This window comes from Carcharodon carcharias, chromosome 4, assembly GCF_017639515.1.
Source record: "Carcharodon carcharias isolate sCarCar2 chromosome 4, sCarCar2.pri, whole genome shotgun sequence".
Lineage (NCBI taxonomy): Eukaryota > Metazoa > Chordata > Chondrichthyes > Lamniformes > Lamnidae > Carcharodon > Carcharodon carcharias.
Window position 1 is genome coordinate 109,527,931 of NC_054470.1, and position 12,353 is coordinate 109,540,283.

The following is a 12,353-nucleotide window of genomic DNA, read 5'->3' on the forward strand; positions in this document are numbered from 1 at the left end:
CAATGTAAACAGAGGTGCACAAGAGGCCAGAATTGAGAGAGTGATGTGATCTGAGGTTTGCAGTGCTGAACTAGATTAGAGAAAGGGAGGGATGAGGCCATGGATGGATTTGAAAATGAGGATGAAAAAAAAATCGTTAAGTGCGTTGTGTGTGTGGTTTCTTAACTGAGGATTTTCAGGAATGCCTGTTCTCGGTACATTTTGTTTTACTCTGAATGAAAAGGGTATAGTTTTTACATGGATTGAATTATTAAAGTATATTTTTGGTCCAGATATGAAAGGCTTAGTATTTGAATATGGTGTGGCTTGTTTATTTTAATATATTTGCATTTTAATGAGTTTAAATCAATTGGTTAACCTTTTTGCCAGACTGCTTCATAAGATTTCATTATCATGTCTAGGCTATTCACAAGTGTGGCGAAATGTGTACTTTAAAAATTGGCTGGGGGTTGGGGGAGGAGAAATCCCTAATGAATTTACAAACCAATCATTTATTTTAAGCTGGTGTTAACACAAGACAACTGAGATGTCCGCTTTAACAATTCTGCCAAGCTTTGGCATCAATAAAGCTTCAATAATTTGTCATTTCCAATGAATTTACATATTTCCTTTCACTTGGGATGTACTTTGCATTTCCTTATTCCATCTTGCCCCGGACCATAACTCCAGTATGCTGTCTATAAAGATGCAGATTGTTGACTGATTATTTTCAACAATCTGCTGTTTTGTATGACCTGTTCAGATGAGGTAAATGGAAGGAACTGAAATGGACTTATATATTGATGTCAGTTACATTTTTTGAAGAATTATTGTCTTTGTCAGTGCCAAAACATAGTGCTGTTAGTGTTTTGTAGCTTATTGATTACTAAAGTTGGTTGTGTGTCTTTACCTCCTTAAATTTTCAACTTTGATCCCTGCCAATGCAATTGATGAAATTAATGAAAAATGGCTTCAGGAGAATGGCAAAAGTGCCTTGATTTCAAGAATTAAGCAGCTTGCTCATTTATGTTGGCTCAGGCTAACATTTGTTTTGTACAAATTATTGGTAATCAGAATTAATTATATTTGCATGTGGGATTTAACAAATAAAGAAGAAAAACTGTGCAGAGCCACCAAGCTTTTCTCTCAGTTTGTTATCTTGCATTGTCATGGGTTCCACCCAATTTATTTAGGGCAGAATAACCAGGAAGTCCAGGTTTTTGTTAAAATTTGCCTTTAAAATTGAGATGATCAGGTTAAACATTGCAATTCATTATTTAGCCTGAACAGCAGCCTTCCACAGTGACATGTTGTGATCCTCCTTGCATTGTATCCGTGCATTTCATAAAGGAATTCATTATTATTGCTTACACTGGGAATCTTCAATCCTGTTTATTTAATCTTATTAGCTTCCTTCATGCTCTTTACAGCTCCTTTTTAAATTAGTTAATTAATGTGGCATTAGCTTCTTTTGAAAGGGAGCTGTTCTACATATCTGCTACCTTGTGAATGAGATGAATGATAATCTCTAGGCCTACAATTGCTGTTTTTAAATAACCTGCTTGCATCATCTTTATTCTTAAAAATGCATCATGTCACTTGGAATAACTTCAATTTCTCTTTCTCACCTTCCCTCCCACCCTTCCATACTTATTTTTCTTCAGTGTTTCAACATGATGGAAGTTCCAGTTTTCCAAAGTAACTTTAGTGATGTCCATCACTAGGAATATTTATTAAAATGCCTTTGAGTTGTGTTTAATCCGCATTTAGCCCTCTTTATATTCTCTAAAGGTGAGCTGGAGACTTCAAATAAATGGCCAATAATCAGGCATGAAACTCTTTTCATTTCTTGAGAAAGGTCAACCCTTCACTATGCACCCAGGTTTCATACTTATTGCACTTATGGCTATTTCACACAAGTTGTTGATTCTGTGTTGTCCATTGAGCAGGTGAGTTTCCCAGTTATCAATATTTAAATTATTTGTTGATTGAACTTGAAGTAATAACATCACTCATTGGTCTGCAGTGAACTTGTACACAGCATGTCGAGTCCACTGCAAGTGATGGAAAGCTGTTGACTGCTGCAGCTGATTGAAATTTTTGAATGAAATATCAACTCTACAGGTACTATGATATTAAAACTGTATTCCCATCTCTAAGGTCACAGAGGAATTTTTTTTTTTAAATTATTGTGGGAATGGCCGCCTTTGAATTTGAGACGTTGTGTGAAGCATTTCTAAGTTGAGTAAAGTGCAGCACAGCCCAAGGCATAGTGATATTCCATCTCCTCTGCCCCAACTGTGTGCTAAGCTCCAGCAACAAAAAAGCACTCCTTGTTGCTTCACTGAGACACCTTGTTTCCTGTGGTCTCTAAGCGAGACTGCCAGAGATGCTAAATTGGAGGCAGTATTATGCTGTACGTGCAAAACTACCAGCATTATGTTTTTATGACTTAACGTTAACTGAATCTCCAAATTGGATACTACAATGTTAAATGACCTACCCCAAAGTAACCTGATATCCTGTGAGATGCTACTTGTGGAAATGTTGGAGGGCAGTAATTTAATCATGGTTATTAGAACCCCACCATTGGATTATTGTGCAATGTAGGGAAAAACATTTGCTGTTCCCCATCGTAATTCCAAAATATTCAAACTATGCCTCACATGACCTTGACAATTCTATCTGCTTGAATTACTTGTTGGTTTGATCTATTTGAATTTTATTAGCCTGCAGTTTGGTAAATAGTTGTTTCTAATTGGCGACACAATTCTAAATTCAAACAAGGATGTGTTAAGATCTTCAACTTGTGTGTATGTTCAAATAGAAGTATTAATTTTCATCCATGACTGTTGAGGCAATATTATGCACCCAACTGGCTCACAAAGCTAAGTATCTATATTATTGCTGTACTTAAATTATACTGGAACTCTAGGCTGAAAATTTCAGGCTTTTATCATCCCTGTGCATTTTTCATTGTAGTAAGTAAATATACGGCAGTATATATTTTCTCTCTCCAGAGTCCTCAATCTCATAATTTTCCTTTGAGGGGAATCAGCTTTGCAGTCTGCACAAGTGTAACCACATGGTATAAGTGGGACATGAATAGATCTCTTGTGATAAACATGATCAGCTGTTTGTAATTAAAGATGCATTAATAAAAATTAGACTGAGGCGAGGGATTATAGAATTTAGTTTGTACAGAATATGAGCAACGTAATTTTAAAAAAACAATTTGGGTGTTGTCTTGCTTTGAAGCAGATAGTGAATTCTGGTCTTAATGTTAATTGTTCATGTATAAGATCAATTGATTTCATTTGATGGTTCAATAAATGTGATTAGTGGTGATCTGCTCGAGGACAGGTCCTCTGCTCGTTTCTCTGTGCCCCATGGTCCTGTGTTTTTCTGCTTGAAAGGGTCTTCCGTTCTTCAGCTTAAGAGTAATATGACGAGGGAAAAGAATGCAGGAGAGAGTTTACCATTGCCTTCCTCATTTGTGTTTAAAGGAAACACAAGTCCTCTTCCCAAGGATCCTGCCCTGTAAATTTGCTGCTTCCACTGTTGAGCATAGCTGGCCCTGGGGCAACTCGTAAAAGGGCAGGGATGACCACCCGTGAGGCCTCAAATGACCCTGCCACCCTGCAGGCTAAATAAATATCGCTTTTTTTTTCATGTTAGTCTTTGCAAAGGTGCCTTAGGCTGATGATCTCTCCTATCTAATGCCTGATTGCGTGAGCCATTTCTGAAAAGGAAGGTTCTATTTCCTGGAAATGACTCTTAAAGATCAGGAGAACTAGAGGCTTCCGCTGAGCCCGACATGACATGGTGGTGATTGCAACCAATATATTGGTTTACACCAAACTTCAGCTGTGTAGTCTATATCCCACAGCTGGTGATTTGGTCTAAAAGCAGAAAGATCTGCGCCAGAGCTGGTAGAGTTGAATTTAAAACAAAAACTGCCTTCCCAATGGTGGCAGGGATGCCAAATGTCAGTTCATTCTGCTACTGCATGGTTTTTTTTTCACTATGAAGAGGAGGTAACTGATAGCTGCATTATAATGTTACCATAGGCCTGGACCTTTACAGAACCTAGGCGGGATGGTGGATTTTCCTGTGTGTGATTTTTCTCTCTCTCTTCTCTCCCCCCGCCCTGTTCAATGAGTAACACTTGATGGGTAAGTTGCTCTAATATTTGGTGTTAAAATGCAATCGTAATCAGAGTTTTAAATATTTTTAGCAGGAAGGGGGAAAAAGGGGTAGCATGTTTCAAAGTATACAAAGACTTGCTTTGCTGTTGCATTAGTTCACACTTGAAAACAATTTGTCCAAGTTATTAGTGATTTGGTAGCAATACAGAAGGTAAAAACCACATCACACATTTCCACCTGAGTATGTACCATTTATTAGTTTGCAATTCTGATAACGAAATTTTCAGTGTGTCTATTGGAGCATATTTGGGAGAGGAGGCCAGGCAGTGTCTCCTTACTGCTGGTGTGCGAGTGTCTCTCAATAATTGATGCACAAGACAATGAGCCTCCTGAGCTTGATGCTGGGCACAACACGTATAGTTTACCCTGCAGCTGTTGCATTCTTCTGGAGAGACATTGTTTCTAGGGTGACAACCAATCAGTTTATTGAGGTGAGCTCTCCATGATGCTTGCATCTTTTCAGCCGAAATATTCAGTTGCATATCCAAGTGACAGGCGTACCTAGTAAGGTTAACTTATTATTTCATAAAATAACAGGCTTTGATAACTTCCTGTTCGCGCACACCACCTGTAGTTTGCTTTCCCCCAACCTCTCGTCTTCAGTTTAAAAAGTTTCCATTTGTTTGCTAATTTACTTCATAAGTTGGCATTTGTTTTCTGCTTGCTTCTTTTTTGAAGACTTGTATGTTTCTGAGTGCTGTTATCAACTGTCACAGGTATTCTGTTTATTTTTGCCTTGTCTGGTATAAATGGCAACATGGGTCAGCTAGATCTTGGTGCTGCTAAAGCATTTGTTTCACTGTTGAGGTATTTTAGAAAAAATGGTAATATCAAAAATTTAGATGTTGTGTACAGTAGTTTAAAATATTAATATTGCCTTGAATTATTGGGTATGCAGACCATACTTGTGGGTATCGGTCAATAAATTGATGCCTGATCTGGATCTCTGTGAAATAATAGATATTATGCTATAATATCTCCTAAGTAATTCAGTTAAATAAATCCCTAACCTTACTGCTTAATTGAATTATATGTTCAAAAAAAAATTTAAAATGTTACCCACCACTCACTGCTATCAGCTTTGGAGAAAAGAAACTGAGCTCCCTATCTTGCCTGATGCCTGATATTGCTTTGTTCATAGTAACTTATTTTAATTGAGGTATGCATAAAGTGCAACTCAATGTAATTTCAGGTCACATTGGCAAGTGCTGTTTGATTGTCAGTTTGTGATGCGGCAGCTATTCTGATCTTGAGAGTTGAATTTTATATAGGTAATATCTAAAATTCACTGTTAGATGTTACAGCTAATTGTACGCAGCCAAGTCTCTGAAACAGCAATGCGATAAATTGCCATTGAAACAGCACTTGATGGTATTATTGGCTGTAAAATTAATGCAAAAATGGTGCGTCAACGTGTTAACTTGCTGTGAGCAATCTCATAGTTGTTTAGTACAAGTGCTGTCTCTTGTGCAGTGCTCTTTTTCACATATTGGTTAATTTAAATTTTTTAACACATTTCTCCCAAGATATTTTTGAGCCACTGGCTGGAGGGCTGAGATCCCTCAAATTGAGTTTGTTTCCCTCTTCTGCCTGTCCCATCCTCTACCCCAAATTCAGTTCTGTCACAACCCTTGCCAAACATAGCAATAGGATGTATGGTTTTATTGATGCAAAGTGTGCATAATATTTAATAATATATGGATGTATACCATTAAGTATGCCTTTTGGTGTAATGCTTGCTTATATTACCCTTATTTTTGACTTTTGGTTTCATTTATCTGAATGTTAGCGGGCACTGTGATGAGAGTTTCCCATGTCTGTATTTAGGTTTAAGTTTTACTTTTAATTCGTGTTTTATTTTACCGCTGAAACCCTTTCCTTGACAGTTGGGTATTCTTCTCCAATGTTGCCCTTCAGCTTTTGTCCTTGCTCCCTTTGGCTTGTTGTCTTGAGCATACTAAGGACTGTTTCTGGCCTTGTTCTGCTGCTCCTAGCCATTCTCCCTGACCTCCACACACCAGTCATACTGCTGGTCATAGGAAGGGCCAAAGGAGGCAACTTCTTCCTTTTCCCTTACACTGCTGCCGCCTTTGCTAACAACTACTGCTTCACTTGGGCTCTTTTATTGATGCCTCTGGTGCTGCCAGTTTCCCACTCTGCCCTGTGCGGTAATTTTATTTTTGGGGCCTTTCTGCTTTTCAAAGGTCTGCTGCAGTATATTTATTCATATTTGTACCACTGATTGACAGCACAAGCATGGGGATGAGATATGGCGGTTAGATATCACAGGAGAGCAAACTGAAGTTGAAGGAGGTGGCAAGGATTCCAGATAATGGTAAATTAACTAATAAAGGTACTAAGAGCAAGATTATCTTTACTCATTCTGGGTTGCTACTTACTAATTTTTAATCAATATATTTCCTGGTTATCCTTTCCTTGCAATACTTTTGTACAGTAATAAGCACAGGTGTGTCATCTTTATGGAAGCTGGATGCAATAGTGGCTTGGATGGGTAAATGTACTTTGGTACAAAAATGATAATGGTCTTAGGTTTACTGAGGCTCTCTTTTGGCTGAAATATGGAAGAAATTGGCATGAAGCACTACCAAAAATAGTTAGTTGCAAGAACAGACTATCTCTCTTGAATTAATGATTGCTTAGATGATGAACCAAAGTCACAAGAATTGGTGAATATAATTCGCTGATCAACATGAGGAGTTCAGATTTGGGTTGAAGAATGCAATAGATTGAACACATATCTGGCAATTGTTGTAAACATTTGACAGAATATACAGAGTGTGGTCAAGTAATTTGATGTCCTTACCAAAATTTATCCCTCAGCCAATATCACAAAAACAAATCATTTGGTCATTATCACATTGCTGTTTGTAGGAGCTTGCTTTGTATACATTGGTTGCCATGTTTCTTACATTACAACAGTGACCACTTCAGGAAATATTTAGTTGGCTGTATAACGCTTTGAAGCGTCCAGTGGCAGTGAAAGGCAACAAATAAATACAAAATATTTTTGAGAAGGGTAGTTGACGAGAGGTCATAGAATACTAGTATGTATTGTTAGAACAGTAAAAGACAACACAAGTTCACAGCTGTTTCAGCTTTATCAGAATCTGCACACACTACTGAATTTGTTTTTGCATAATATGCTGATCCTATTTGAATGGGTACCACGAGAAGCAACAAGGCTAAACCCAAACGGATGACCCATGATCAGATTAGAAAAGGTGGTTAAAGAGGCAACTGATTTGACATATGTTAAATGGTGGAGGGAAGGAAAACCTAGATTTAAAAGTGCCAGATAATTAAGGACAGTAGAAATACATTGAACTTATTTTCCCAGTTCCAACAATCCTTAAAAAAAAAATCTTTACTTGAAATTCCTTATAGTAATAAACCACCAAGTGATGTAATGGAACCAAAGCTACGGGATTATTTAAAATACGAGACACCATGATGGGGCAGTTCAGCATTTGGAAGTGAGCTCTGAGCCAAATGATTTTTCATTTCCAGCTTTTCTTTTGTTTTTCTGGCTGTAGCTGTGTTAAAATGGCATAACAGCAGTGACAGTTAATCACCCCTATTTGGACCCTTGATCCAACTGAAATGAACTCTCATCAGCAGAACTAGTGCAGAAGAGGCGCAGCTGGAGATGACATAGGAATTTAGTTGTTTGCAAAGGTATTTAAACAGCATTTGAATTACACAATCTGCTCCTGATTGTGCCATTCTTTGGACTAATTTCTTCTAAAACCAAAGTGACAGAAAGATGAGAGCGTATTCTTAAAATAAATGCCCGGTAACTTGAATGAAGTGGAATGCTCTGTCATATTCAATTATGAGCTATAAGTAATGTTTACAAGCTATTTTTGGTCCATTTTCTATTCGTTACTGAATTTCAGTTAAATGCTAAAACATTTACAGCTACAACAGATTATATATTTAGTTGGCAGTTTTTAAGTTCTGGTCCTGCAAAAAGCCACTGTTCATTTATTTTGCATTGAGTGAACATAGAACTGCATTGATGAAAGAGTTTATGCTGACTGCTATAAAAGGAATGCCTCTAGGTAACAAAAATACTCATCTGAAAATAATTCGGGCAAGTCCTAATTCAGTGGTGATACTAATGGCAAAACTTGTGATACTTTTTTCAATATTTTAATGACATGTTTTGTTTTCATGAAGGGAATGAGCCTTCAGTGTTAAGCTTGATTACCTAAAATATTCTTGTTGCAGTTCAAGGCTAATCTGTGCCAACCAACAGCTTGCGTAAGGCTCTTGTAAAATTCAGAGATTTTACAGAGCACAAGATAGTTGCTTGACTCAGCTAAACTGATCAGTATAACGTTAGCTCTTTTCTTCTCCGCTGATGCTGCCAGACCTGCTGAGTTTTTCCAGGTAATTCTGTTTTTGTTTTGGATTTCCAGCATCCGCAGTTTATTTGTTTTTATATCTATCCGGTTGGTCTGTACCTGCAAGGCCCAAATACATTAATATGTATTTCTATTAGAGTTTTTTAAGTTTATGCTGTAATATTTAACAGTAGATTGTGCACATACACAGGAGACTAGTAAATTACTCTTAGTACATGAATATTCAAGGAGCTCTGTCTGTCCCTGCAGTGCAAAGAATAAGTATAACTCACTTTTTCAGGAATGTTAGTATGATATTGAAACAGCTGATCTGTTACGGCTATCTTGAACTCTATATGTATAGTTTCATATTTTCCCTTACCCAAGTATCAGGTTGTTAATCAATCCTGCATATAACTTCATAAATTCAGAATATGAAGAGTTCTTTAATCTCTTGTTTTTCTAATATTTATGCTATTTGTATTTCCATTTTTTCTCATTTTTCCTGACTGTTGTGACAATTTTCTAAAGCTGGGAAATATCACATTGTTCACTTTGGACACTTGCTCAGATTTTGCCTTTTCATCTCCGGTGTAGCATTGCCAAATGCAGCTTCACATTTTCCTTGTTCTGCCCCAACAAGTTGTCTGAACATCATAACTGAACGTTTGCTGAATCAGTGTGAGTTTCCCCTGTTTCTCTCAGTAGTCATTGGACATTACCAATTATCGGTGGATTTTGTGCTGTGAAGTTCTTTACCTCCCACCTATGCTGAGAATACTAAAATGGATTTTGTATGATAAGCCTAAAACCAGTGGAGCCAGGGTAATTAGGTTAGATGTGAATGGATAGTCAATTTGAGCATGGAGAAGAGGATCAGAGTGAACGTGTCAAGATTATGGGTAAAGACTTGGAGAAAGTGAGTAGTTTCTGGCAGAAGATCGAAATATGTAAATTAGGTAACCCAGTAGCTGTGGTTGGAGTAATTGGAAGAAGTACAGTGGAGTATTAGAAAAGTATCACTGAAACTGAAAGGAAGAATCTATAAGAGAGTTGTGAAATCAGTCTTGTTATATAGTGCAGAAACTTGGGCAACATCAAGTAGAGAGGAACAATGACTGGATATTCATGAGATGTGGTTGCTGAGATAAATGTGTGGAGTAATGAAAGAAGACAAGATCAGGAATCGGCACATCAGGGGGTCAGTCAAGATTTTGGGAGCATCGAAGAAAGTAGCTGAGAAGAGATTGAAATGGTATGGTCATCTGTTCTGTGGAAAGAAGGGACATAAAACCATAAGACATAGGAGCAGAAATTAGACCATTCGGCCCATCGAGTCTGCTCCGCCATTCAATTATGGCTGATAAGTTTCTCAACCCCGTTCTCCCGCCTTCTCCTCGTAACCCTTGATCCCCAATGTGGTGAGGCGAGTGAAGGTGGGGCTGCCAGGAAGGAGAAGAGGAAGGCTTAAGACTAGATGGAAAGATGTGGTGGCAAGAATCTTGAATCCAGCGGGATTGGAAGGGGAATGGGTCTCTTGACATGACAAAATGGAGGTGGTGATCAACCATCATTTTGGCAACCCCAAGTAAAATGTGAGAAGCTGCAAAGAGAAGTGGTGATGAACGGAAACTATGCTGAGTTGCATCATTTGATTACTTCGCCAGCAGCTTCTGTGAAGAAATTACTACATCATAAATGGCATTTATACACTTCCTCAGTAAGGAGTGGAAATTTCTTTACCATTTTACTTGAGGCTTGTTAATTTTGAATTACTGTTCTCTAATTCTAATTGTGTATAGGAGCCCAAGTTAAATAATCTTTTGTATACACTCGAGTAATGATTGATCTCATGTAAAAATCAACCCCTGACTTTTGGCAAAAAGATCCAAATTTTTTCTAATCCCTGCCACTGAAGTCAAACTCGCCCTGGTGCAAACCTACCTAGTTGCAAAATATGCCCATGAAAATTGTAGTAATGAACTGTCTCTCGCTGATCTTGGCCTGGAAACAAGCAAAATTAAGCATTGCAAATTTCAAAGTCAGCCCTGGATGGTGTGCCAGGTTTATGAAGAGAAACAATTTTGTACTGCGACAAGATTTGTGTCTACCAGCAGAACTTGATGACAGGCTTATTGCATTTTAGTGCTTTATAATCAGACATAGACAAAAGAACAGATACAGGTTGGCCTGTATTAAGAACATGGGTGAGACTCCTGTAAATTTTGACATGCAAGTCAAACGGTGAGTAAAATTGGAGAGAAAACAGTGTTAGTGAAGACAACTGGCCATGAAAAGAATAGATCAACCATTGTGCTTTCATGTACATCCAGCAGGGCAAAGCTTAAGCTGGTAGTGATATTCAAGAGAAAATCCATCCCAAAACAGCAATTCTCAAAAGGAGTAGTAATCTACGTTCACAATGATGGATGGATGGACGTGGCTTGAAAATACGGCTGAGGAAAAAGTTTTGAGTTTCTGATCAGGATTACGCAAAGAAAAATGTAGTCTTATCTCTGACATTTTCAGATCACACCTTGTTAATATTACTGAAGTTAGATCGCAAAACAGTGAGATTGCAGAGATTTGCGGTGGTTTAACCAGTCTTGTCAACCATTGAATGCCTCTCTAAACAAGCCCTTCAAGGATAACATGAAAAAAAAAGGAACGACTGGATGATTGGAGGAGAAAACATTCACCAAGGAAGCAGCATACAGGCTCTTAGCAGCCCTTTGTGGTAGGGTGTAGAGGCCTGGGATGAAATTAGAATGGCAATTGTCGTCAAATCATTCAAGAAATGTGGGATATCAATGGCAAGGAATACAATGATTTTGTAGAATGATACGACTGATGATGGACATGATTGCTGATGAAGAATGATACTGATCCATATGCAATTCAAGAAAACAGATTGGGACACATTATTTAGTTCTGAAAACGAGCAGGGTGTTTTTTTCCATGGACTTTAATACGCATTCAGTGCAAGCTAAATAAAATCTTCTCTATACTGTGGGGGTGGGGTAAATTGAAATTTGTATATATAGTTTTTGTTATAGAATTCGATAAATAAGAACATAACATAAGAAATAGGAGCAGGAGTAGGCCATTCTGCCCTTCAAGCCTGCCCCGCCATTCAATAAGATCATGACTGATCTGCCCCGGCCTCAACTCCTCTTTTGTGCCAGCTCCTCGAAACCCTCAATTCCCTGATATTTCAAAAATCTATCTACTTCCTCATATTAAATAATTTCAGTGACCTAGCCTCCACAACTCTCTGGGGTAGAGAATTCCAGACATTCACTACCCTCAGAGAAAAAATTCCTTTGCATCTCAGTCTTAAATGAGTGTCCCATTATTCTGTAAAGCGTTCGAGATTCCCCCACTAGTAGAAACTTCTTCTTAACATGTACGCTATCAAGCCCCCTCAGATTCTTGTATGCTTCAATAAGACTTTTCTAAACACTAATGAATAAAGGCCTAACCTGTTCAGCCGTTCTTGTAAGTCAACCTTTTCATCCCAGGAATCAGCCTAGTGAATCGCTTTTGAACTGCCTGCAATGCCAGTATGTCCTTGCTTAAATATGGAGACCAAAACTGTAAACAGTACTCGAGTTGCGGCCTTACCAACACCCTGTACAGTTGTAACAAGACTTCCCTATTTTTAAACTCCAACTCTGCCCCCCCCAAGCAATATAGGCCAAAATTCAATTTTAAAATTTAAAATTTTAAATTTGAGTATGTTTGTACACAAATTGCCTGCCTCTCCATGGAAGTTATTATTTTATAAATAAAAAAGTCA

At 37.9% G+C, this 12,353-nt stretch overlaps 1 protein-coding gene across 6 annotated transcripts in view; it reads left to right on the forward strand.

The window, feature by feature from the left end:
- The window catches only part of ptbp3 (polypyrimidine tract binding protein 3), a 116,807-nt gene that overhangs the window by 29,713 nt on the left and 74,741 nt on the right, over positions 1–12,353 (forward strand). The window lies entirely within an intron of this gene.